The sequence below is a fragment of the Acanthochromis polyacanthus genome, chromosome 1 (assembly GCF_021347895.1).
Source record: "Acanthochromis polyacanthus isolate Apoly-LR-REF ecotype Palm Island chromosome 1, KAUST_Apoly_ChrSc, whole genome shotgun sequence".
Classification (NCBI taxonomy): domain Eukaryota; kingdom Metazoa; phylum Chordata; class Actinopteri; family Pomacentridae; genus Acanthochromis; species Acanthochromis polyacanthus.
In genome coordinates, this window is record NC_067113.1 from 47,860,124 (window position 1) to 47,885,825 (window position 25,702).

General features: G+C 39.7%; 1 long non-coding RNA gene across 1 annotated transcript in view; it reads right to left on the reverse strand.

Annotated features, from left to right (window-relative positions):
* LOC127537092 (uncharacterized) overlaps positions 1-25,702 on the reverse strand; it is a 113,640-nt gene that overhangs the window by 35,070 nt on the left and 52,868 nt on the right. The window contains exons 2-4 of the long non-coding RNA XR_007946575.1: positions 24,191-25,391; positions 7,212-7,318; positions 7,015-7,074 (exon numbers count right to left, since the gene is read on the reverse strand). This is a non-coding gene — a long non-coding RNA (uncharacterized LOC127537092). The remainder of the gene's footprint in view (positions 1-7,014; positions 7,075-7,211; positions 7,319-24,190; positions 25,392-25,702) is intronic.

Consider the following 25,702-nt stretch of genomic DNA (forward strand, 5'->3'; position numbering starts at 1 on the left):
ATAACTGAAATCACACCGCAGGCATGTTACTGTACCTTCACATTAACATATCAATGCAATGCCAAGTTGATGAGTAATTTGATGTTATTTTTTTCCTCGCTGACACCTCTGCTGTCATTAATAGAAAGGTCAAGTGGTGCAGTTCCACTTCATACAAGCTCGCTGCAGTATATACTTCAAGAACAATTCAGCTGCGAAAGAAGGACGCGAATTTGGACGGAAAGTGTGTCCATGAGGTTGAAAGGATAAAGAAACCACACAGACATACTTTGAGTTCATTTCATTCATTTTCCACAGTCAATGTTACTAATTATCTGATGTTACAGATTTAATGCTGGTATTTTGGATAATTGACTCTATAATACCGTCCAGGAGAATAGATGCTGTGGTGTTTCTGAAGGTAAAAAGTGCACCTATAGGTAAAACATCCCATAGTTTATGAGTGATTTCAATAAAACTGTAGATTCTGTCCATGTGTGATGATAATTCATCCCCCTACAGAAACTTAACGTGTTTTTAATTGTTACCTGGGCTACCTTTTGCTGTATTGTGGTCAATACTGTAATGATTAGCATCTCTAAATATTAGGGCTGGTCCCGAATATCCGTTCGCTACGGCGGTATCCGGATACTATCCGGTCGGACGTTACCAGGCGGAAAGAATATGCGGCGTGACTGTCTTCCCTCCGCCTTCGGGCCACATCGGCTCATATCCGCTCATCCCGTCCTGTGATCACATAAACATATATACATATGTCTCTGACATATACACATATGTCTTTGTGATCAACCCCCCCCCCCCCCCCCAGATGAAAATAGGAATATTCGGAGCTCGTCTCTTCCCTTCGCCTTCGGCCCCCTTCAGCTCATTCCCCCGTGTTCGGCTCATCTCGGCTCATCCCACCGTCGGACGTTACCGGGCGGAACGAATATTCAGATATTCGTCTTTAATAGGGCCCGAATATTCGGAGGCCAGAAACCACTATTCGGGCCAGCCCTAATAAATATAGCTGTTTAAGGCATTCGAGTCCACAGTGAGCGCAAATTTCTTGCTGTAAGACGGTGAAAAAACTCTGCAGTGCAACACCTGATATGGTAGAAACACATTTTCTCTTTAGTAAACAGACTTCTAATGTAAAATAATACCCCAGCAGCTGTGATGGAGCTCAGGACTCGACTGATTTAACTGCAGCTGATAAACTGCGAACCAGCTGACTGTATCGGAGAAAAGAAAAGCCTGCGATATGATTTACAGTTACATCCTGGTTGATCCCGTTTCCATTTTCGGGGATAATTCATCCCACATGTGCAGCTGGAGACTGGAGACAGCTGTCTGGTGCAGCAGGTACACCAAAAGAAATGTTCCTAAATGTACGATGAAAAACTGTCAAGCCATGACAGTAAAAATCTGTAAACTCTAAAACAGTTTGACACATTTTATATGACACTGAATCACTGTTAAAAAAAAAAAAAAAAAAAGGTCATCAGGAGAAAACTGTAGTTTTTTTTTGTTTACATTTTTTTCTCTTGAATGAATACATTTCACTAAAATTGGACATTTTAACATGCAGGTCTATGGGGATTCACTCACTTTTTCAGCCAGCCTCAAGTGGCCATTTAAGGAATTGCAGTTTTGTTTTGATTTTTCTCTGTACTTTTGTGAATTAATTTCAAGATTGCCACATGATTTTGACAGATTAAATGTTAACAGAGCAAATATCTATGAAATTACTGTGAGCACCCATATTTTATTTAATTAATTTAAGGCTAATACAATTCAAAAGGGTTAGAAATCCACTCTCTATACAGTTGTCATGAATGGTAAAATCAGCTATAGACATCAAAATTGTTTTCGAATCAGTCTTTAAAAGGTGTTCATTTCTGCTGTAAAGTTGCACATTTTAACATGGAAGTCTATGGGGATTGACTCACTTTTGGAAGCAGCCTCAGTAGCCATTCGAGGAATTGCATTTTTGGCATTTTTGTGGATTAATTTCAAGTTTGCCATCTCATTTTGACAGATTAAATGTTAGCAGAACAAATATATGAGAAATTAATGATGTCAGCACCCACACATTTTTTGAATTAATTTAAACCTAATACAATTTAAATTGGCAACTTGAATAAAAAATTAACTCTCTGTACCATGAATGGCGATATCAGTTATGGAGACTAAAATTGTTTTTGCACCAGGCTGTAAACATGTTTATTTCTGCTTTAAAGTTGGACGTTTTCACATGGGAGTCTATGGAGATTGACTCACTTTTGGAGGCAGCCCCAAGTGGCCATTTGAGGAACTGCAGTTTCTTTTTGGCACTTTTGTGGATTCATTTCAAGTTCTCCACTTGATTTTGACAGATTAAATGTTAGCAAAACAAACAACTGATAAAACTGCACAAGATTCATATAAAAGTGTAAATTGTGGAGTCTTTGTGGATCAAACAGGCAGTTTAAAGGCATCACACTAGTATATCGGTCTGTCCTGATGCCAGTAAGTTAATGTTCCTGTGCTGTGGTTGGGACCGCTGTGGTGTGATTACACTGCGATCTGATGCCAAGATGGGGAGATCTCAGTTGCTCTTTCCAAGCACTGTGACATTAAAAGGTGATCGTCTAATGGAACTGACCTTTCACTTTATCTCCCTATCATGCATATAAGAAGAGGATGCATCCGCAGTGTGTGTGGGCGTATATGACCGTGTGTGTATGAATGCTTCATATGGACAGTGCCGTTAGTGTGCCTCTACGTGGCCGTCTGCATGCATATGATTCTGGGTGCATGTGTGTTTCAAGACCGGCATATTTGTGTGCGCAGTTAATGCCAGCGGGGTCATCTCGCATTACCAGAATGACCATGAGATGAGGTCGAAGAGAAAGGGCGCCATGGAGACGTGAGAGTGCGTCACCCCTGACCTGCAGGCCATTAGCTGATGGGTAAATACTGTCACCCTGCTGCAGAGCGGGAGAGACGCTGACTGGTGCCGAATACAGCCGCTCCAAGTCAGAAATCTTGTAGGGAGAACTTCTATCAAAGAATATTCAACTAGACTGAGCTGAATGACAACAACAAAAAAAGAGAAATGTCACGTAGTTTTTTTAGTGGCTGAATGACAACCATTTGTCGCAAAAAATTGTGATCCACCTTCAAATCATAATGAATCAGACTTATCACACATGAAGAGGACACCAAGCTACCCAACAAATGTTTGCCAACGTGAAAAGCAGCTAAATCCACTTGCATTAGAATGGCAGAGTCACACAGAATATTGCAGTACGCATTAGTGGTTCAAAATGTTCAAAAGAAGTTTCTGAAGTGATAGAAAGAACACAAAATAAGTAGAGTTGTTATTTTCCCCTATGACGCTGTAGCTACTTTTGTCAACAGTATCTACTAAAGCAACTCAACAACAAATGCCACAGATAGACAGACAGAGAGAGACAGACATAGAGACAGATAATCCCGAGGGAAATTTAAGAAATGAATAGGAACTGAATCCTAGTAGACCACGGCTCAAATTCAAAATATAAGCTTGAGCAAAAAAAACAGCAATATCAATTTATAATTGCATATTTGATCATGTGAAAATATAAAGTCAGCACGCTTTTTATTGGCCAAGTACCAAAAACCATGAAACAAAGTTCCAAAATCGACCATGACATATGGAAGTCATTAAATTACACAGAAATCTTTGTCATGGTGATCGTTGCTAGCTATACCCCCACAATGCTCTCTGCTCGCCAACATGACCTGCAAACTGCAATCCAAGTGACCATCTCCTCAGCTCACTACACTGTTAAACACAACAAACCATCTCTTTAAATATTAACAGGCTCCATCTGGTGACACAATCAGGCATTACATCTGATGTTCAATACATTTTCTGACATGCATGACCTTCTTTGGTTTTATCATAGTGCTATGACTCTGCAACTGTTGATTATAGATTAGATCAGACTATGATAATAGAAAGCCAAAAGTTACATAGTCTACATGAAAAAAAAAGAATTCTTACTTGCCCATAATTATTTTCTATAGTTAAGGCGAGAAAACAAAACAATGACTTCAACACCAAGTTGAGCAAGCTCAAATAAACCGTTCATTTGCACAAAAAGCACTGCCAGATCTCCATAGCAATCGACATTAATAATTATGTTTCCAGAATTCTTTTTTTTTTTTGCTCATTTTGAAGTGTTGTATTTGAAAAAAAAAAATCATGGAAAAGATGAAATTTGCATTTTCCCCCCCAAATCTTGCTAGATTTTTACACTTGTTGGAATAATTTTTTAATTTTTTTTTTTTTGTCATTTTTGAAAGTAATAGGATGGGTGTTGAAAACATTTTTTTTCAATGTTCCATAATGTTTCTTGTGCTAATTGAGTTCATTTACCAATTTTTGCAAAGTTTTTAGGTTTGCTTGAGTCGGCTTTTTACATTTTACAAAGAGTTAATGCACATAATGGGTGATGGAAAGATTTATAATTGTTCCTCAATGTATTTTTTACTCATTTTGGAGTATTACACTGGAAAAACTTAATGTAAAAGACTTTCTTTTTTTTTTAAATGTTCAAAATTTTGTCAATTTTTACACTTGTTTGAGTTGGTTTTTTGGCATTTTCCAAACCATCATTGCACATAATGGGTAGTGGAAGCACCTTTTTTCAATTTTCCATAATGTATTTTTTGCTCATTTTGGAGTATTGCATTAGAAACATTTTACAGAAAAGACAGAATTTTTAAAAAATGATCAAATTGTGCAAAGTTATTATGTTTGTAAAGCACATAATGGGTGATATGAACACCTTTTTCTATTAAGCTGTGAACATTTAAGTCGTGTGACTGATTAGCTGTTTTCTGATTTTTTGTTTTTGTCTGCAGACAGGTCAAAGTATAGTGAATGTGAACACAAATGTAGGCTACTTAGATTTTATTGACTATTTTAGCCACTCTAGCTAGAATTGCTTGTAAAACTCGAAACATGGAAACAAATATCCTGTGAAATAAATACATTTACATGGAATAATGAATGCAAGTGTTTGAACTGTGCAGCCTACGTTCAGCTCAATGCAGTTGTATTTATAGAGCTTCCAATCATCGCATGAGTCATCTCAGGGCAAATTCCTTGACATTATAGAGAGAAACCCAACAATTCTCCCTTCTGAGTACCCACATGTAATCACTCATTCATTTATTACCTCGAGGAAGTCCTTGGTGCAGTTTTTTTTGCCTGTTTGGAGGATAAATCTCTACATGCAGGAGTTTGTTAACAAGTCTACTGGCTGAAGATTTGGCCAGAAGATGAAGGAGATCCACATTTTTATTCTTAACTCGAAAAAGCCGTACAATTTTCTACTGCTGTTCCTTCACGTCCAACCACATATGCCATCCTAATTTATGTGCGCTCTATAGTCTGCGGTCTTGATTGCGATAGGATTCAAAGGAAAGAACTTGGTGATTGGCTTATTTTGGAATGAAATTGGCCCACAACTGTCAGCACTTTCAGTCCAAAAGGCTTTTTGTTACCAACACCTACAGAGGCCTATTGAGGTTCAAGGTTTGCTGCATTTTCCCAGCAAAGCTTCTAGTTTTAAGGATCAAAATGAAAACCGGAGAAATGTTTGGATGTACGAGGTTTAGAGGCAACACTTGAATGTCCCATCCTCTTGTCTGCCGCTGAGTGCTGAGTGGCTGTGACTGCTCTAAGAGAGCACTCTGCTTCTCAGGGCTAAATCACTCAGGACTCATAAAGAAAGGACTTGCAGCTCAAATGCCAACAGCGTTAGCTGAGCAAACAGACAAATGGAAGTGTGGGTCATGTCTGTGTGTGTTTGCAGGCCTGCTGCATTGCCGCCTTTCCCACCAGAACATTTTCTTTATCGAAAATAAACCTGTTCTAACAATGGAAAAATGCATGGAAGGCAATGTAGATTCTGCTGTGTGTATGTATTCAATATATGTGTATGTATTCAATATATGTGGGCATTCTTGGTACTTTTTATGTGAAATTTACAAATAGTTCAGGTTTTTTATATATCAAACCATGAGATGTACGTGTGATTGGACCCTACACTGTTCCATAAATGAGTCAAAAGTGACCCAAATAAGAATCAGTGTGTTTTTTGGTGATTTTTGGTCATTTTGGTGAAGAATAATTATTTGTATTGTTGTTTGGATGGTATTTTTGTCCACACAAGAATAATTTCTTGTTTGAAATAGGTTGATTTTTCACTTTATAATGGATTTTGAACAATGTGATAATTGAAAAAGAAGAATGTCACATAGAGCAGCAATAGAAGAATGAAAACATCCATTTTGGTGACATTTTTCCACTCTTTTCCTCCAGCTCTTGTTGCTCTCTGTCCCTCCAATATTACAATTTCTAACAGGTAATCTAAATGGAAAGTTATCAGAAACTTTTTTTTTTTGAGGAACAGCTAGGAAATTAAATGATGGAAACTTTTCATTACAAAGATATCACAAGAAAACAACCTCTCTAGGTCATTTTAGACCCACATAAAGCCCCGTTCAAAAGTTTGGGATCACCCAGGAAATTCTATGTTTTCCATGAAAACTCATCTTTATTCATGTGCTAGCATAACTGCACAAGTGTTTTCTAATCATCAATGAGCCTTTTAACACCATTAGCTAACACAATGTAGTATTAGAACACAGGAGTGATGGTTGCTGGAAATGTTCCTCTGTACCCCTATGGAGATATTCCATTAAAAATCAGCCGTTTCCAGCAAGAATAATCATTCACCACATTAACAATGTCGAGACTGGATTTATCATTCATTTAATGTTATCTTTATTGAAAATATACTGCTTTATTTCAGAAATAAGGACATTTCTAAGTGACCCTAAACTTTTGAACAGTAGTGTATGTGGGCATTCTGGATGCTTTATGGTGGAATTTTTCAAAGATTTCAGGCTTTTTAAAAATATATATATATTAAATGCATTTCTACTTAATGTGGAGGCTAATCGGTCGTGTTCAGGTGGACTTCAGACGCCTACCTTGTAAGTGAAGTGCTCAAATCCAATAATGAATCGTCACAATGGTATTCGCTGCCAAACCTAAAGAAAGAAAAGGTCACGCGTTACAGATCTCGCAAACACTGAAATGTTGACTCCATCAGTCGGACAAAGCTTGAGCATCTCTACTGTACGTTTCCGCCCACACAGCCCCACTTCAGACCTCAAAGGATTCGTACCTGTAGCTGTCGTCAAAGGAAGCCATGAATAAAGATCAGCTGTGCGCATCTTTTCTCCCGACTTGAACAGCAGTTCTGTTTCTATTCCTGAAAATGTCCTTCCCCTCCTAGATGTAAATAGACGGAGAGGAAGAAAGGGAGACGGTTAGCTTCGGCCTGTCAGTCAACGAGGAAGACAAAAACATCAAATCCCATCTGCGGCGCACATCTCAGTCTGATGCAGCTAAATAGACGAAGCCTCAACAACGGGCATGAAACTGTCATAAGGTGGGTATTTGAGGGCCGTAGATCTATATATCTGGATCCAGCAGGATGAATAAAACCAGCCAGACATCGTAAAGTTCATACTTCAAGCGAGTGTTTAACAGCGTGGTTCCTATGGTGTAGGTTTTGATTTGTATTCACCTGTTGATAACGCAATACTCGCTGGACGCGTGATGCGGCTGCCTTGGGCTCTATTTGTATTCCCCTCAGTGACTGTGTTTACATTATGAGATGATTGTGGAGTCTTTCTTCAACCGGCCTCCAGATCGCCTCGCAATATCCGTCGGGATTGGAAAGTTAGCAAAGTTATCGAGATGTGCAATTTTGAGGTACGTCTACTTTGAGTATTATTCCCATTTACTATTTTATACTTCCATTCAACTGCATTTCACAGGGAGACTTTCTGCTTTCTACTTAGCAGCATTTATTTGAAGATTTTACACAATGGATAACAGAAGACGTTTCTCAAATGCAACACATTCTTCCAAATAAAACCTTCCTGGCCTCCAATGTCTCACAAAAGACTTCGTCAGGGTCACTTTTCACATGTTGTTAAGAGCTCTGCCAAACAGTGATTTTTCCCTCCAAACCTCTCACATGGTTTCGTTTCAATAAATGTTCAAACGATCCAATATCTCAAAAAAAAAAAAAAAAGAAATAAAAGATTAAAGAGAAACTGAAAACAGATTTGCGCTTCAGAATGTTGTGTTTTCCAGAGTGTGGAGCCCTCAGATTTACCTTCGGTCCCTGAATATAAAACGTAGTTCAAACCTGCAGCAGCTCCAGAGGAAACCTGCTGCTGACACACTGATGCCTCGCTGATGATGTGATGGTTTTAATGTAAGTACTTTAAGTAAATGATCCGACGACGACTTCTATCAATGCAAGCTTATGAAATCAGTTCTTGTGGATGTGGAGTCAATTAGAAATGTCCTTATTTTTGAAAGAAAAGATTTTTTTTTCAATAAGGATAACATTAAATTAATCAGAAATCCAGTCTAGAAATTGTTAATGTGGACTATTCTAGCTGGAAACAACAGATTTTTAATGGAATATCTACAGAGGAACATTTCCAGCAATAATCCTGTGTTCTAATGCTACATTGTGTTAGCTAATCGTGCTTTTCTTCCAAAAATAAGGACACTTAAGTGACCTCAAACTTTTGAACATTAGTGTACATGAATTAAAGTTACTCCATATTAGTTAAGGTTGCTCTAAAATGAGTTGAAGTTGACCTACACTACCGATCAAAAGTTTGGGCTCATCCAGGCAATTTCACGTTTTCCATAAAAACTCACACTTTTATTCATGTGCTAACGTAACTGCACAAGGGTTTTCTAATCATCAATTAGCCTTTCAACACCATTAGCTAACACCATGTAGCATTAGAACACAGGAGTGATGGTTGCTGGAAATGTTCCTCTGTACCCCTATGGAGATATTCCATTAAAAAGAGGCCTCTGTGGAAAAATATTTTTTCGGTGAGTGTTTTGATTTTCAGTTCCATTCTGAGTGTTTGCTCGTGACCTCATGTCTGTTCTTAGAGCCTTGTATTCTGGATGGTTATCAGTGTTTCAATTTAAGCAACAATTGTAGCATATTTTCAAGTGTTATTAATTCCTACCTATTCCATTGGCCTACAATAAAAATATTAATATGTTTTTCATTTGTTTGCATTTTAACTTTGCTATTTTAAAAATCATGAAGCTAGAGCGAGACGAGGGTTTTGGTAATAGTACCAGCAAGAATTTAAAACTAATTTCACCCCCGCATTTACCACATTCACAATGTCTAGACTGTATTTACGATTAATTCAATGCTATCGTCACTGAAAAAAATGTTTTTCTATAAAAAATAAGGACATTTTTAAGTGACCCCAAACTTTTAAAAGGTTGTGATCACACACACACACGTTTGTTTTTCTATACCGGTGGGGACTTACCATTGACTCCCATTCATATTTAACTCCTAACCCTAACCATCACCAAATCAATGCCTAACCCTAAACAAACGTTTTTGCACTTTTACATTTTTTATTAACAACAATATGGCCAAGAAAACGGTGTTGCCACCCGTGGGGACCTCATTTTAGGTCCCCACGGTGAGACGAGTCCCCACCTTTATAGCAAATAGTCAGGTCAAAGTCCCCACCGGTATAGCAGAAACAAGTACACACACACACACACACACACACACACACACACACACACACACACACACACACACACACACACACACACACACACACACACACACACACACACACACCCCTAAAGTCTGGACACATAGGCAAAAATACATATTTTCAAGAAATTAAATTTTCATTCAACATTTTATTCAATCTGTTACTTTATTAGCACAGTGAATTTAACATTTGATATTTGATAACTAATCAAACTTGTATTTAATCTAATAGCCATATTTAATGTATGGAAGCAAAAAAATAGAGTTAATGAGATTTCCTAGGTGTGCAGACTTGGGGACACCCTGTACAATTCAATATATTTAAACAGTTCCAGTTTACAAAAACCTCAAAAATAAAAGACCCGTTGGTACAGTATATTCCTACCACAGCAGCAGCTTTATTGCAGCCAGGCTTGAGGCCTGCACACCAACAGGCTTTTCATCTAATGATTCCAGTCCAACAAACAAAACCTCACCATCCATTTTGGAGCTTGAAAACAGAAGCCGCCCCTCGCAGCACATCCTGAGTGGGAAGCTCACACTTCTGTTGGGTTCTAGAGGTGAATCCACATTCCAAACTTTTTCAGTTTGTTCAAACAAATCCAATTGTCTGCTGATGGTTTTGGCTTGGTCTAATGGCTTTCCAGGGTTTGGGATGACTGAGTGCATGCATGCTTTCAGCTGCACAGGTGTAGGGCGGGGCCAAGGTGTGCTCACCATTGGATTATGAGCTTGGACTGACAGTTCAGCTGTCCAATAAACACAAACCAGGCTTTCTGATCGATGGCCAACAAAAACTATTCCAGAGTGACCCCTTTTGCTTTGGTTACAACTGCCTTCAGCGTTCACAGAACTTATGAATGAGCATCGTGTTTAAGGGATTGTTTTGAAGCCGACAAAGCTATAATTATTCTTGCATGTCAGATGGTAGCAGTTATGTGTAATAAAGAAGGAGAAGAGCAAACGTTTGAAACTGGTGTGCATTATCTCTCCCTTACGTGAGAGTATACAAGTCTCTGTGAAAATGGTTTTTGTTTTAATCCTGTTGTTTTTATTTGCTTTTTCTGAATCGATCATTTCAAATTCGCATAAAATATCATTATAGAAACATAGCCATAGCCTTTAGTGTACAATTAGTGTTTCCAAAAGCTCAAGATTGCACCATCAAATGTCTCGATTTGTCCACAAGCCAAACGATATTGAGTTTACTATCACAGAGGAGAGAAGATGGCAGAAAACATTTGTATGTAAGAATCTGGAATTATGGTTTCGATTATTCAATTACTCGCTGCAGTTCTGTCGTGCATCTTGGCGTGAGCTTTCCTAAAAGACGCCAAGTAGTAAAACCCCAATAACTGGAACAAACTGTCAAGTTATTAAAAAAACAATGGAACCAGCCCTCCTTTGGGAAACCTCCTCGTTCCAGCTTTGAAGCATTACAGGAACTCAGATATCCTTTGTAACGCTGGAAGTAATCAATTGCAGGGTCGCTTGAGAATCCAGCGGCGAGGAAAACAAGAAATACAAGAGACGATCGCCCCGAGACGGTTTATGTAGAGAGAGTAAACACCTCCAAGAACACCAGAGATGTCGCACAGTATTCCGGTACGTACGAAGAGAACATGGCTGCAGAAAAGCGGTTCATATGCAGGAATAGTTGTTGAAGCCAGATAAAAGTTGAAGACTCTTTCCTTTTCTGATTCTGTTTCTAAAATCTCATTATGTATTTAAAAAAAAAGAAGTGAGAGAAGGTGACCAGATGAGGCATGGTGAGATTACAGCAGTGTGAAGATTGCGTTTCCATAATGTCTTTTTTGCACATTTTGGCGTATTGCATTGAGAAAACTTTACGTAAAAGACAACAATTTTTCAAAATGTTCCAAATTCTGTTACCTTTTTTTGCTTGTTTGAGCTGGTTTGTCATTTTCAAAAGCATTAATGCACATAATAGGTGACGAAAACACCTTTTTTCAAGTTTCCATAGTGTACTTTGTGCTAATGTAGGACTATTGCAGTAGAAAAACTTCACGTAAAAGACAACATTTTTTAAATTGTTCCAAATTTTATTACATTTTTACGCTTGTTTGAGGTGGTTTTTGCCATTTTTTCAAAGAGCTAATGAACATAATGGGTGGTGGCAACACTTTTTTCAAGTTTCCATTATGTATTTTGTGCTCATTTCGGAGTATTACATTCGAAAATTTATTGGAAAAGACAAACATTTTTAAAAATTACCAAATTTTGCAAAGTTTTTTATGTTTATTTAAAGTGTGTGTTTTTTCATTTTCAAAAGTGTGAATGCACATAATGGGTGACAGGAACACCTTCAATTTTCCGTAATGTATTTGTGCTCACTTTAGAGTATTGCATCCAAAAAAGTTCATGTAAAAGACAAAATCTTTTTAAAAATCCAAATTTTGTTACACTTTTATGCTAGCTTGAAGTGTTTGGTTGTCATTGTCAAAAGTGTTAATGCACCTAATGGGAAGTGTAAACACCTTTTTCAGTTTTCCATAGTGTAATTGTTGCTCGCTTTAGAGCAGGGATGTCAAACTCATTCCACAAAGGGCCGGTGTGGCTGCAGGTTTTTGTTCCAACTAAGCAGCATCACACCAGACCTGACTCATTTAATCAACCGATCTCAGTCTCCAGACAGGTGATTGGTCAGACTGTGTGCTGTAGATATGTTGGAAATAAATGCTGTAGCCTAGAGCACACAGTCTGACCAATCACCTGTCTGCAGACTGAGATCGGTTGATTAAATGAGTCACGTCTGGTGTGATGCTGCTTAGTTGGAACAAAAACCTGCAGCCACACTGGCCCTTTGTGGAATGAGTTTGGCATCCCTGCTTTAGAGTATGGCATTAGAAACATTTAATGTAAAAGATTACATTTTTAACAAATATTCCAAATATTGTTGAGTTTTTACACTAGACTAAGGTGGTTTTTGGCATTTTCAAAACAGTTACTGCACATATTGGGTGATAGGAACACCTTTTCCAATTTAGTTGTGAACATTTAACTTATGTTACTGATTAGCAGTTTTCAGATTTGATTGTTTTTGTCCCCAGACAGGTCAAAATATTGTGATTGTGAACACAAACGTAGAGTAATTATATTTTATTGATTATTTTAGCTACTCTAGCTAGCTTTGAAGCATTACAGGAACTCAGATATCCTTTGTAGCGCTGGAAGTAATCAATTGCAGGGTCACTTGAGAATCCATCCATTCTCTATACACCGCTTTATCCTCACTAGGGTCACGGGGGTGCTGAAGTCTATCCCAGCTGACTCAGGCGAAGGCAGGGGACACCCTGGACAGGTCGCCAGTCTGTCGCAGGGCTACATATACAAACAATCACACTCACATTCACACCTACAGGCAATTTAGAGTCATCAATTAACCTCAGCATATTTTTGAACTGTGGGAGGAAGCCAGAGTACCCGGAGAAAACCCACGCATGCACAGGGAGAACATGCAGAAAGATCCCAGGCCCACCCCGGGATTTGAACCGGGGATCTACTTGCTGCAAGGCGAAAGTGCTAACCACTATACCACTGTGCAGCCACTTGAGAATCCAGTGGTGAGGAAAAACAAGATATGCAAGAGACGACCATTCCAAGACAGCTCATGTAGAGAGAGTAAACACCTCCGAGAATGCCAAAGATGTCCCAGGACTTCATATTCTGGTCCATACGAAGACAACATGGCTGCAAAAGAGTGGTTTACATGCAATAATAGTTGCTGGCGCCAGATAAAAGTTGAAAACTCTTTCGTTTTCTGATTCTGTTTTCTACGCCGGAGCCCACTGAAAGCTATCGATCTCATTATGTGTTTAAAAAAAAGTGAGAGAAGGCGACCAGACGAGGCGTGGTGAGAAGATTACAGCAGGGCTGCATACACACCCAGAATTACCCAGCCTCCATGGCTCCAATCTATTTCGATTGGACATGGCTGCTGAGTGTGTGGCGTCGGCTCACACTCCTCACAAACAGAGTGGCGGAATGCATTCAGATTGAACACACAAGTACGAAAAGGACCGACCACGTATGTAAAGACACACTCAGACAGAAAACCAGACACCCCCCCCCCCCCACACACACACACACACACACACACAGCAGCTGTTAACTACTGTCAGGAGTAATAAAAACAACATGAATCAGTTTGAGAAAAGCATTTGCGGGAGAAAATCTAAAACTATGCAACTCCATATGGTCCCTCCGTCTCTGTCTGTCGGCTTCTTCTTTTTTTCTTCCTCTTTTTTTTCCCCCCTTCCACTCTCTGCAGAGAAAATGCAGCGTTGCATGAGCTTCGGCTGAGAGATGACAGATCGTTGTAGACGCTGACAACCTGCATAACACTCACAGCTCAGAAATTAGACTCAAATTTTCAGCGTTGGATGAATTAAGGAGAGAGAGAAAGAAAGTCGGGTGCCGAAGGATGACAGCGATGTTTATTGAGTTTTTTTCTCTCTCTCTCTCTCTCTCTCTCTCTCTCTCTCTCTCTCTCTCCCATTACTGCATGTCACTTTTAACAAGGCCCCATCACAATACGTTACAGATATTCCTTCAATTCCACTTTCACTCTGCCTCGGCTGATCCAAAAAGGGATTAAAAACACCAAAGTTGCACAAGTCGGGTCATTGAAATGCAAAGTGCGTCTTTGGTTTTTTTCTAAACCCACGACTTTCAGCAGAGTTGCATACCAGCCCTGAGCTGCAGGAGGAGAAAACAGCAGCACTTGTGCTTCACGAGGAAGCAGAGAAGAGGCTGTTATAGAAATGTAACACATTGCCATCTGCAGGCAAGTCAAATCGGCAGGCGGGGGAAACATCCACGCACGCAGGCGAGCAGATGAACCCGCTGAGAGCGAAGCAAACTTGTCTAATTTAATCAGAAAACTCATCATAGAAAATAAATTGCACTCGTGAACTTGTTTATTATTCATTCATTCATCGCCGAGGCCGGACAAGCTGCTGTTTTTACATCGAACAGAAATATAAAAGGAGCAGCTCTGGGTGCTGCTGATGCTGACTGGGGTGGACGGCAGGTAGCTCCAGCTCCATGCCTTGAGGAGCAATTAAAAGCATGCGAGATAATGTTTATCGATCCCGCATGTGCTCCCCTGCAGCTAAACCGCTTTAAAAGGAGGGAAATAGGAAAATAACAATGTCCTGTGAGTGGAATAACACGGTAAAAATAGAGGATGATACCACTGATGGCTGTAGAAACTGCTTCATTTGGCCAAAAAAGCAAATAAACAAAACAAAATCCAAACCTCACACACACACACGCACACACACAGGCAGAGTTAGTCAGCAACTACTCCGACACATGTCGACACACTCGCTCTCGCTCACAATGAAACGAGAGCCATCAGAGGGGACGCTGACGGGAAGCGATGGTGACACCAGCCGTCAGCCGACATCAGCCCGGGAAAGATCGCCGTGACAACCACGACATCGACCCCTCCGAGAGATTATCGTCAGCTGCTGCCTCACGGCTACAACGAACACACACACGCACAGCTACCGACAGAATCCAACTAAGCACATCATGTATGCAGGTGGAGCTGATTAGAGAGAGAGAGAGAGAAGTTAAGCTTCAATCTGACTGAATATAAAACTGCAACGCTCTCTTATGTCCAGCCGTATAGAGGAAGGGAACCTGATTATTCTGCAAATACTGACCACCAAAGCAAGGTTTTCTGGGTGGGAAATCTGGTCAGACAAACCTCCATCTGTAGTTCAGTCTACAAAGATTTTTCAAGCCACTAGTCGACTAGTTATTGCACATTCATTTGAATGAGAACCCGTCAAAAGTTTTAGGACTCTGTCTCATTCAAATAAAGTAGAACCTGTCCTACAAATTTTGACAGGGGGTGTATTTCATCATATGGATGCGATCAGGGCAGGGCTCCGATCATACATGTGAAGTTTCAGGCAGATTGGAGCATGTTCAGGGCATTTACACAGCATTTGAAATTTCATGACGAAGGATCAAAATTCCAGAGGCCACCACGGACACGCCCTTTGACTTTAGAAAACGATTTTAATCACTTTGGATCATTAAGGCCTTCTGTATGTACTGGCCGAATTTGAGGTGAATTGAAGTTTCCCCCTAGGAGGAGTTTGCTCTAGAAAAAAATGAAAAATGGGCAAAATCTGACATTCAACGCAAAATAGCTCACTTCCTGTTGGGTTTGGAATGTGGCTGTCACTGACTTTTTTGTTCAGCCTGATGTGCTGCATATGTGTACCAAATTTGGTAGATACACCCCCTGTCAAAAGTTGTAGGACAGGTTCTACTTTATTTGAATGAGAAAGTGTCCTAAAACTTCCGACCGGGGGGCGAATTTTCGGATACCAAAATTAAGATCCGGATACCGCCGTAGTGAACGAGTATTCGGGATATTCGGGTCCAGCCCTATTGGCTACCGTTCACTCTGAAATAGATTTCAGGATTTGATTTTTCAGGGTTTTAAACAAGTTGGTGCCATGTTATTTGGCCAAACTCTTGCATCATCATACTCTGGTTAGAGCACTGAGATTGACAAGCCAGATGCTCATGGATGTTCTCAGATCTAGTCTCTAAAATAGAGGCGATCGAGCCTTTGCCGTATCTGTAAGGTAGAATTTCCATGTGAGAACTGTTTAGACTTTAGGAACTTTCATGTTGTTATATTAAAGCCATTACTCCTTGTTGTTTCTTCTTATATTCTTTGGTTATTGTTGTTTTAGGGTTTGCTCTGTTAGGTGTACAGTATTTTGGCTCAACAAAGTCCCAATCTGGACCTAGCAATCCACTATTTTCCACGTTTGGTGGCAATTACATGCTACCTTTCACAGTTTGACTATCAAACATGATGACTAAAGGTCACTATTTTGATGTTCATGATGTCACCAATGTTGTCAGCGGTGAAAAACAATGTACATAAGAGGAACCTTGAAGGTTTTCTCATCGAGAAACAAATAAAAAACCACACAGGAGCAGGTAGCAGAGCTCAGTTGTTGATACTGTTTGTATAAATCACAGTTATCTGTGTCTTTCCTCTCACGCATTTGACTCCAGAGTTCGGTGCTCCTGATTACAGACATCACCGAGGCAAAACTACCACCTGCTTAATCATCAATAACACCGACATCCAGTATTCAACCCAAACTCTCCATTAGCGTCTGTTTATGTAAAAGCACAGTGTATGCATCTGTTTGTTTGCTGTATTAAATGCAAAATGCTGCTTTTAAGCCGATATACAGTACAGACGCAACAGCTATCTTTTATTTAAACTCTTCTTGGCGCATAAATGAACAAATAAAGTTAAACACAAGTCTGGCCGAAGAAGTTTTTGTCCTTGTTTTTAATTGGCATATTCTTGGGTGTCAGTCGTTTTAAAATTTGATGATAATGTACTTTTCATATCGTTTTTCTTTCATATTCAAATGTTGTGATTTTGCGACAGTCTCTGTCTGGCAATGTCCCCGCATAACGAAGACATCCTCAACAGACGCGGCACATTTTTAATACTTGTATTTGATTTTTGTCTTACTTCATCATATTTGCTCCATTTTCCATCTTTTTCATAATTAATCCGTTTGCCTGCGTTTATTCCATCTCTCCCTCTCTCAGTTAATCCACTCTTGGAGAAAAAAATCCCCCAAAAAACAAACCCATAAATGGACTTCTTCTGTATCTGCGGTGCAGTGAAATCCTGACGTGACATCGAATCCTGATGTGTGTCGTGTGATTTTGAGCTTATGGCAGCGGTTTGTACTGTAAAGTGTGTGAACTGGGAGTGAACTCTGGAGCGAGCGGTGAGAGTCGTCGATGCCGATGGGGAAGGGGGAAGAGAAAAAGGAGGCAGAGAGGCTCCTCTGGAGATAAGTCTCGCAGACTTAATCCTCTTGATGAAGCCTCAGCCTTAGCCCCGCTCTGTTTATCTGCCATTCAAAGGCTCCAACAGGACCGGATGGGAACATGGAAAATAGATTAGGCCTCTCCTGTCTAGACGCCACACACAAACAGTAATACGCACACCCATAGTGACAAATGTTGACAAGGCCGGTGACAAATTGCGGTATCACTGAAAAATAAACAATTTAGAGGGGGCAAAGTGCTTCAGAGTTCCTCCGACTGTAGAAGTGTGGGTTATTCACACTGTCTTAAACACACTTGGTTGCGTTTGTCACCTTAGCCGTAGATGGAAAAACATAACAGCAAAAAGCCAAAGACTATTTTTTGATCAAACAGGATGATGATGTTGTCAGTTCCCGCTAGAATCATCATAGTGATTGCAACAACAATTGTGGCCTTATCTGTTCATAAGTTGGTCAGGAAAAATCATGGTTGAGCTGTAATGAAATCTCTATTGTCTTGGGTTGGAAACAGGATGCATACAGTGATTCATGTTATCACGTAACAGTCACATGGTTGGTTGACACTCCCTCAGGGAACCTTGTAGGGTGTAACTAGAGCAGAAGGGTCATTGCTACAAGCCATACCATCCTTGTACAACCAAAGTGAAGACGGTGTCCACATTCTTTGCACAAACATGTCTCTAGTTTGTACTGGATCCCACCAAAGTCGCCCCTTTTCTCCGATCATGTTTCTGACATTCATGGACTGTCACCAGTGTGAGGAAGAGAATGTCAGTTTGTGAATCTCTAATTTTTTTGTAGATGAAGTGGTCCTGTTAGCTCCATTAGATCATGGATTTCAGCACACATGTAGAGAGTATGAACCTCCAACACTGAGGCCATGGATTAGTTCCTCTGGGTCAGAGCGGAGTTGACTGATGAAGGAGTTTAAGTATGGAAATGGAGTGTGATGTGGATGGATTGGTGCAATGATTGTGGTACTGGACCAATGTGATGAAGATAAACTTGAGCCAGAAGGCAAAGCTCTTGATTTACTAGTCCACCTATGTTCCAGCCCTCATCAATGGTCATGAGCTCTGTGTGGTGACTGAAAGAGCAAAGTCGTGGACACAAGAACCTGCAATGAGTTATTACCAAAGGTTGGTTCGGCATGGCCTTATGGTATGTGTCCACAGGATCTGTCAATTTTTCGCATTCCATTCATTGTCTATATGAAATGCATCATGTCACATGCTTGTTGTATTGCTTTTGAGCTACTTTGAGGCACATTGTCCTGGAGCTATTTGGATAAAGTAGACTTCACTTTCACTTTATGCAAATTCAGTGTTTGGAGCGGAGGTCCAATGCCAAGCGAAACTTTTGTTAAGCATCTAAAGTAGCAGTTGTTGAACTAAAACGAGGACAGATTCAGCAGCTTATTTCTCGCCTCAAATGCTTTCAGAAATACTTTTTGCCGAGCTGGTTTTGTGATAAGAGATAAACTTTGCAACCAAGCTACCATGTTGGTTCTTCTACCAGACTGAAAGGCTGTCACATGACCACCTAGTGGCCCACTAACGCATGCCGGCCAAGCGGGAAAAAACGCTCCTGTGGACACGTACCATTAGAGATTGGGTACGGAGCTCAGACATCTGAGGTGAGCTTGGAGTAGAGTTACTTCTCCTGCACATCTAAAGAAGCAGTTTTAAGTGGTTCTGATGTCTGATTAGGAGGTTTCTTTTTATAGGTTTTTCTGGTATATTCACTTGGGAGGAGACCTTGGGTAGACTCACAAGTTGCTGGGGGAACTGCATATCTTATCTGGCCTGAGAACACTTTGGATAATGGAAGAACTAGATAAATGTAGCTGAGGAACAAGACGTATAGAAAGCCCTGCTTAATCTGCTACAACTGAAACCTGAATCTAGATAAGTGGAAGATAAAGGATGGGTGATGGAGCTGGATCCTAGTTACACACTGTACTTTAATTGACCAAGAAAAGTGTGAATTGCATTAGAATTAAATGCATGAAATGAAGATGACTTTATCACTGGTCACTGCTGCAATAAAATTAAGGTGAAGGATAAAGACATTAACACATTAAATACTGCATAAAACTAATGTGGCCTGGATGTGTTGTGTTGCACTGAAAAGGTCTATAGCACTGATGAACAATAACACATCCGATTCCAAACAGTCCACAACCGTTTAAACAAGCAAACCCTGCAAATGTGTAGTCACTGGTGGAATAAAATACAAGTATAATCCTGAAATACTATACCTAGGTTCAGTTCTGAGGTACATGCACTCAACTCAACAATTTAAGAAGGAAATAGTGCACTTTCCAGTCAACTACATCCATTTTACAGCCATATTTACATTTCAGAGTGAGTCTGTGATCAGTATAGAAGGTACGGTGTATTATTATAGATTAAATTACAAAGGAGCTTTAAAAAAAAGTTGTTGCTTTAAGGAGGCACTTTGGCAGCTTGACTGTAAATGCATCAGTAATAATATACTGCAAAGCTGCAATAGTCTAGATAGCACCATCGCCACCATGCAATTTGCAGCTAATGCTTCTGTACTCCTACTGAAGTAAAATGCGCCACTTATGTTGGAAAAGTGGAGTATTTTTCTACTGCAGCATGAATATTCTTTCATCTCAAGAGTTCCTGAACAAAACTAAACTATGATCTTTGGGTCTGCAGGTCAGGGGTAGCTGGCCGATGGATGATGATGGTTGATTTCTTTATTTTTTTAAAGTTTAAAGTATGCAGCATACTCAGTAATGTCAGATGGAGGCTTCAGTTAAAGCAAAAGGGAAGAGGGAACCTTTAGATCCGGACTGAAAAGCTACATTGATTTACCCTGCAGCGGCTTTTTACTGAGCTCATTTGACTGGAGCTGACTCATCCGGCGCTGATGAACACAAGAAGGAGAGTAGCGAATGAAGGCTTTAGCGGGGCTGACAGTAAAATAACCATCACGACAGAGTCATGACGGGTTAAAGGGCATGAAAAAGTCCAATTTGCGAAAAGCCACAAGACCAGAAATCAGCTGGATTGCAAAGCTGACGGCAGGAGAAACATGCATTCATCTGCGGTGAGTATGACTAGACACCATTTGATCTTTTGCTCGCACACACATTTCTGTAATGTTTCTTGAAATATAGGAGTTTCTAATGGCAACAGCGCAGAAATAAATGATAAAGTCACTGCAAAAGCATTCTATATTCATTTTGTGAGGTGTTCACTTAAGAAATGAAAAGTAGTGACTCCACTTTACAGCGTATTTGACCTCCTTTAAAGCAATGTTGCATCAGCTTCTGTACCGACTTCTAAAACGCCATCAAATGTAGTTCAGTACTTGTACATTTATCGTAGCATTCGTCGAATTAGGCCACAATCTTGTGGCCAAAGCTTTTGAAAATAGTTCCAAAGAGTGCACTCTTTTATGTTGTAATTTGTTTTGTTTTTTTCAAAAGCCCAAAAAAATAAAGTCTGGCAGTCTGACACATGCATCATTAAAACAGAACACGGATTCACAGATGCTAAAAGTTATAATTTTCTCACTTTTGGAATCATGCTAATTGCCTCTGATTACTCATTCTGTTCCTTTATTGAGATAATAAGCAGCCATTTTGTCCCGACCCATCACTGACATTGGACCGGAACTCATTTAGTCCAATATTGTGCCTCTTACTTAGTATTCCTAATAAAAGGAGAGAGTTTTTACTTGTTTCTGATTTCTTTAGAAATTGCCCTGATTGTCCTTTTGTGTTAACACCGCAATTTTGTTCATAAAAAACTGTATTAACATGGAACTGAATATCTTGTCGGATTACATAAATCACACAAAGGACTGAGTTCAGTATTCATTATTCTACAGTGTAGGAGATGCATGTCTGTGTCTAATATCTGTCCAACAAAGCTTTTCTCTGTGTCATGTCAGCCAAACCGAAGGCAAGAATTGGATTTAGATATTCTATTTCATTTTGGATTTGGCTCCACGTTGGCTGAACGTTCCTACACTGGGGGCAACCAAACACAACATATCTAAAATAAAATACTGAATCCTTAACAGGCAACTTAGCTGCATTCAATAAGTAATTCGAAGGCATTTGCACTCAATTAGGAAATCTGGTATTGGATTTGGTAAAGTGTTATCGAACATCTAAAGGATGTCCTCGATTTATCCACAAAGTTTGAAAAGGTGAACAAACATCCTTTGGGGTTAGAAGTGTCTCATCCACTTGTACTCGAGGGTGAAAGCAAATTTTTTGCTCACAAAGTAGCTGGTGCTGCAAGAAGTCAAACACCTCCCTCGACCCGCGATTGATTGAGGTGTGACAAGAAGGGCAACATTCATACAAAGCAGTGCATCAAGGACCTTCTCCTCAAAGTTATTAAAGGGGCAGAAATGGGAAATCTTAAGTACAAAATCGCTGCTTTGTCAGTCATGTAAACATGTTTACAGCTTCAATTTCCCCCCATGAACAGAAAACTCCAGGAAATGTTTACCCGGATGGCTGCTGAAAATATATTTGTCCACTCCAAACTTAAAGCATAATGGATAAATTATAGTTGCTTGTTCTTTTGTTTTGTTGACATCATCTACACATAAAAGAGCCATTGTAATCTCACCTATCAGTTTTGGAACTACCATTTTAAACCCTCCAGTTTGTCATTCTGCCTTTGCAATCTTGGTCTTTTGAAAAACAAACAAATAGGGGACCTGGCAGTGGCCGCTTAGTCACAAAGTAGCTCCACCTTAAAGCATACTCTGCTATTGTTATTATCATCTATTTGCATCGAAATGGAACCAAAATTGACCAAATCAGCATGTTATGAAAATTTTTGGATTTGGTGACTGAATGTTCTGATTCGCTGTATTACTGTGTGATGTGTGCTAAAAGAGGAACAAAGACACAAGAGGCTGAATTTGAAGGATAAGAAACCAGTCCTAACCGCCTGCCTGTAGCAACCTAGAGACCAGGGGTGGACTGGGGCAAAAAATCAGCTCTGGCATTTTTGGCCCAGACCGGCCCACAACATTATCGCTTGACTGAATCAAGCACTAATTTTTGAATGACAAAAAACTGATAGAGAGGTCGGATTTTCAGAGCAAAAATTCAAAAACATCCTTAGAGACCTATACAAACTTGTTGGCAAGTTGGAAACATAACAATTGCAATCCATTAGAGCAGGAGTATTCAACTAAAATTCAAAGAGGTCCAGTCTGAGAAAATGTATTAAAGCAAAGGTCCAGAACATCATAATGTCAAACCTGAATTAGTGCGATAGCTATATGTTGAGGAAGCCTACTAGTTTTATTAGCGTCTGCAGGTAACCAATAAATGACTATCAAAACCAAATAAATTCAGTACAGTTCAAAACACACTGTGGCAACTTTTTTCATATAAATAACTTTTTATATAACTGTAAATCTTAAAATAAAGTGCAGAACTTTAAAAAAATGACTGAACAACCTGAACCAACTTTTAGACATCGTTAATGATGCCTCAACCTGAAAAATGTAAATTATTGAACCAGGGGCAGATCCAGATTAATTTTAGTTGGGGGGCACAGGGGGGTACAGCAGATATTTTGGGGGCCACCGGAAAGTTGTAAGAAAAAATGAAAGCTGCTACCGACCTCTCGCTTTTAAAAAGTATTTTTCATATTTTTTTTTTGGCTCTTTAACTCAACAGGAAAGCTGTATATGACCTCTTCAACTTGGACTGTTAACTTTCAAATTTCTGCTGCTGTTATTTGTTTAGTCCAGACTAAATGACAGAAATCCTCAACTGTAATTTTATTTCAGGACTCGGTTGTTAAATTTTAAAACAATCCATGTGACTCTAAAAACTCAACAGCTTTACAAACTCTAAGATTAAACTCTCCACAAGGATCCAAAATAAGTTGGACTTCTACGTGAGAGCTTTAATTATTCTTCATCTACATCCTGAAAAGTTTGGTCAATAAAAAGACAAAAACTAATATTTTCAGCTGAACTAAAGACAGGCTTTGTGATTTTTCTGCTCACATGTTGTGTTGTTGTAAACTTTCTCTTTCAAATAAATAACCGCCTAACCCCATGGAAACCAGTGTTTGTTCTGTTTTTGTGTCAACGTTTTGTGGACCAAAGGCTGTACTCTGACATTTTTAGAGCAGCATGCTATAGGCTTTTTTAAATGACATATTACTATGATTTTTTTTTGTTTTAGTCTTTTTGTTGTTTTTTAGCAACATATAGAATTTGAACAGTTTTAAAAAATTACTATACTTTTACTTGTGCAATAAACTATCATTCTATGGCATTTTTTAGACCACATATTATACTCTGATGTTTTCGTGAATAACATACTATTTTGACAATATACTGCACCATGACATTTGTTGAACCACATATCATACATGACAATTTTTGGTAACATCCTATCATTTTGCGCTTTTTGAACCACATAATAATCTAAGTTTTTTTTGCCGACATGCTGTACTATGAACTACAGGCCATACTGTTATTCTTGAAAAGCATTCTATACTTTGACATTTTCTGAACTACATCCTATACTAGCGCTTTGGTTACATGTTGATTTATAATCCAGATTTTTTGTCTGTTTTGCTTTTTGACAGGATTACCACAGACCTGAGCGTGAACACCGTTGACACCCACCTGAGGGAGACGCTGCCTCAGATCTCCAGGCTGCTTGGTCGTGGTCTTTCTGTTCCAGAACGCCTTCATCAACTAGGTCTTCTTTTGAAGAGGCCCTCAGATGCTGCAATCTCTGACCTTCAGGAGGAACTGCTACTTTCACTCTGTAATGAGACGGCGGTTAATGACACAGCTCCTGGTGGCTTTGAGTGAAAATTTAACATCGGAGTTTCAGTAACGTAAATTTTCAACAAAATGTTTTTTTCGGGGGTGGGAGGGCATGGGTTGGGCAATCAGATCACAGGGGGCCCCATGCCCCCACAGAAGATCCGCCACTGAATTGAACACTTTCACATTTTTTCCCGTCTTATATCTCTCACCTTATATCACTGCTGCTTAATGGGAGAACTGAGCTGCAGGTTGTCCTGTCAGTATTTTGAATCGTGGTCTGAATGGTGTCAGGGTCGTTCTCAAACACATTTGGAGCTCAATGGTCAGTCTGGTACGATATTTAGTTTGGATTGTTTTCATAGTTGAGAAAACAGCCTCATAACTGTAAGTTTAGCCGAACATAATCAGCATGTGCAGGGCGACTTTCTTCTCAATGTCGCGTTATTTGTCTTTCTATCTACTCCATCCTCTTGTCTGTCCTTTGCCTCTAAACTGTTTTCTGAACGCTGAGCTTGCTTAGCGGCTACAATGCAGAGATTTCACTGGCTGAGTAGCGTTATGTGGGATGCCTGAATTCGTATGTAACAGGTCTGTGTGTTTCTTGAACTGATAACCAACGACATGAACACAGGAAAAGTTGTGCTGGGATAAAAGAAGCGACCCATGATATTTTAAATGTCATTACAATTTACTGATTAAAGGTCCGGGGTAACTTGTTGACCAGCCCCACTAGACACCGGCCCACCGGGACAGTGCCCGGTATGCCAGATGGCCAGTCCACCCCTGCTAGAGACAACACATACCAAGATGTGTAACTCATGTTTATGTGCCTGTATAAAAGCTATGCTATTTTCCACTCTGAATATTAATGTGGAGAAGTCAGGACTGGAGAATTTTCCTGACATTTTTGGTCCTTCAAGCCGGATCCCAGTATCTCTCCTCTGGACAGGCTTTGGGGCTGACACCACGCACAAGAGAATCTGGGACCTCCTTCTTCAATTAGATGCTCAAAAGAGGCCAGCCGCCGCTGTCCACAGGAGGGTGACAGGATCTAAAAGAGGAGGTTGGGGGAGATGGAGAGGTCTGATGATAATAGTGCAGCTGCAAAGTGGGAAACACTGACTGATCTAGTGAGGACAAAAAAGAAAAGTACTACTCTCAGGGCTGTAAAATTGAATGAAAACTAATCACAGTCATGATTTTCGATTCCCACAATGACTTGAAAATGATGGATCGTGGATTAGACATTTGAAATGCACTGCAAAAAATGAAAACAGTCCATGTCGATAAAATCACTTCAGCTTGGGTAAATCTAGTATTGGACCACATTATTTCACTGTTTTCAATGTAAATTTAGGTCAC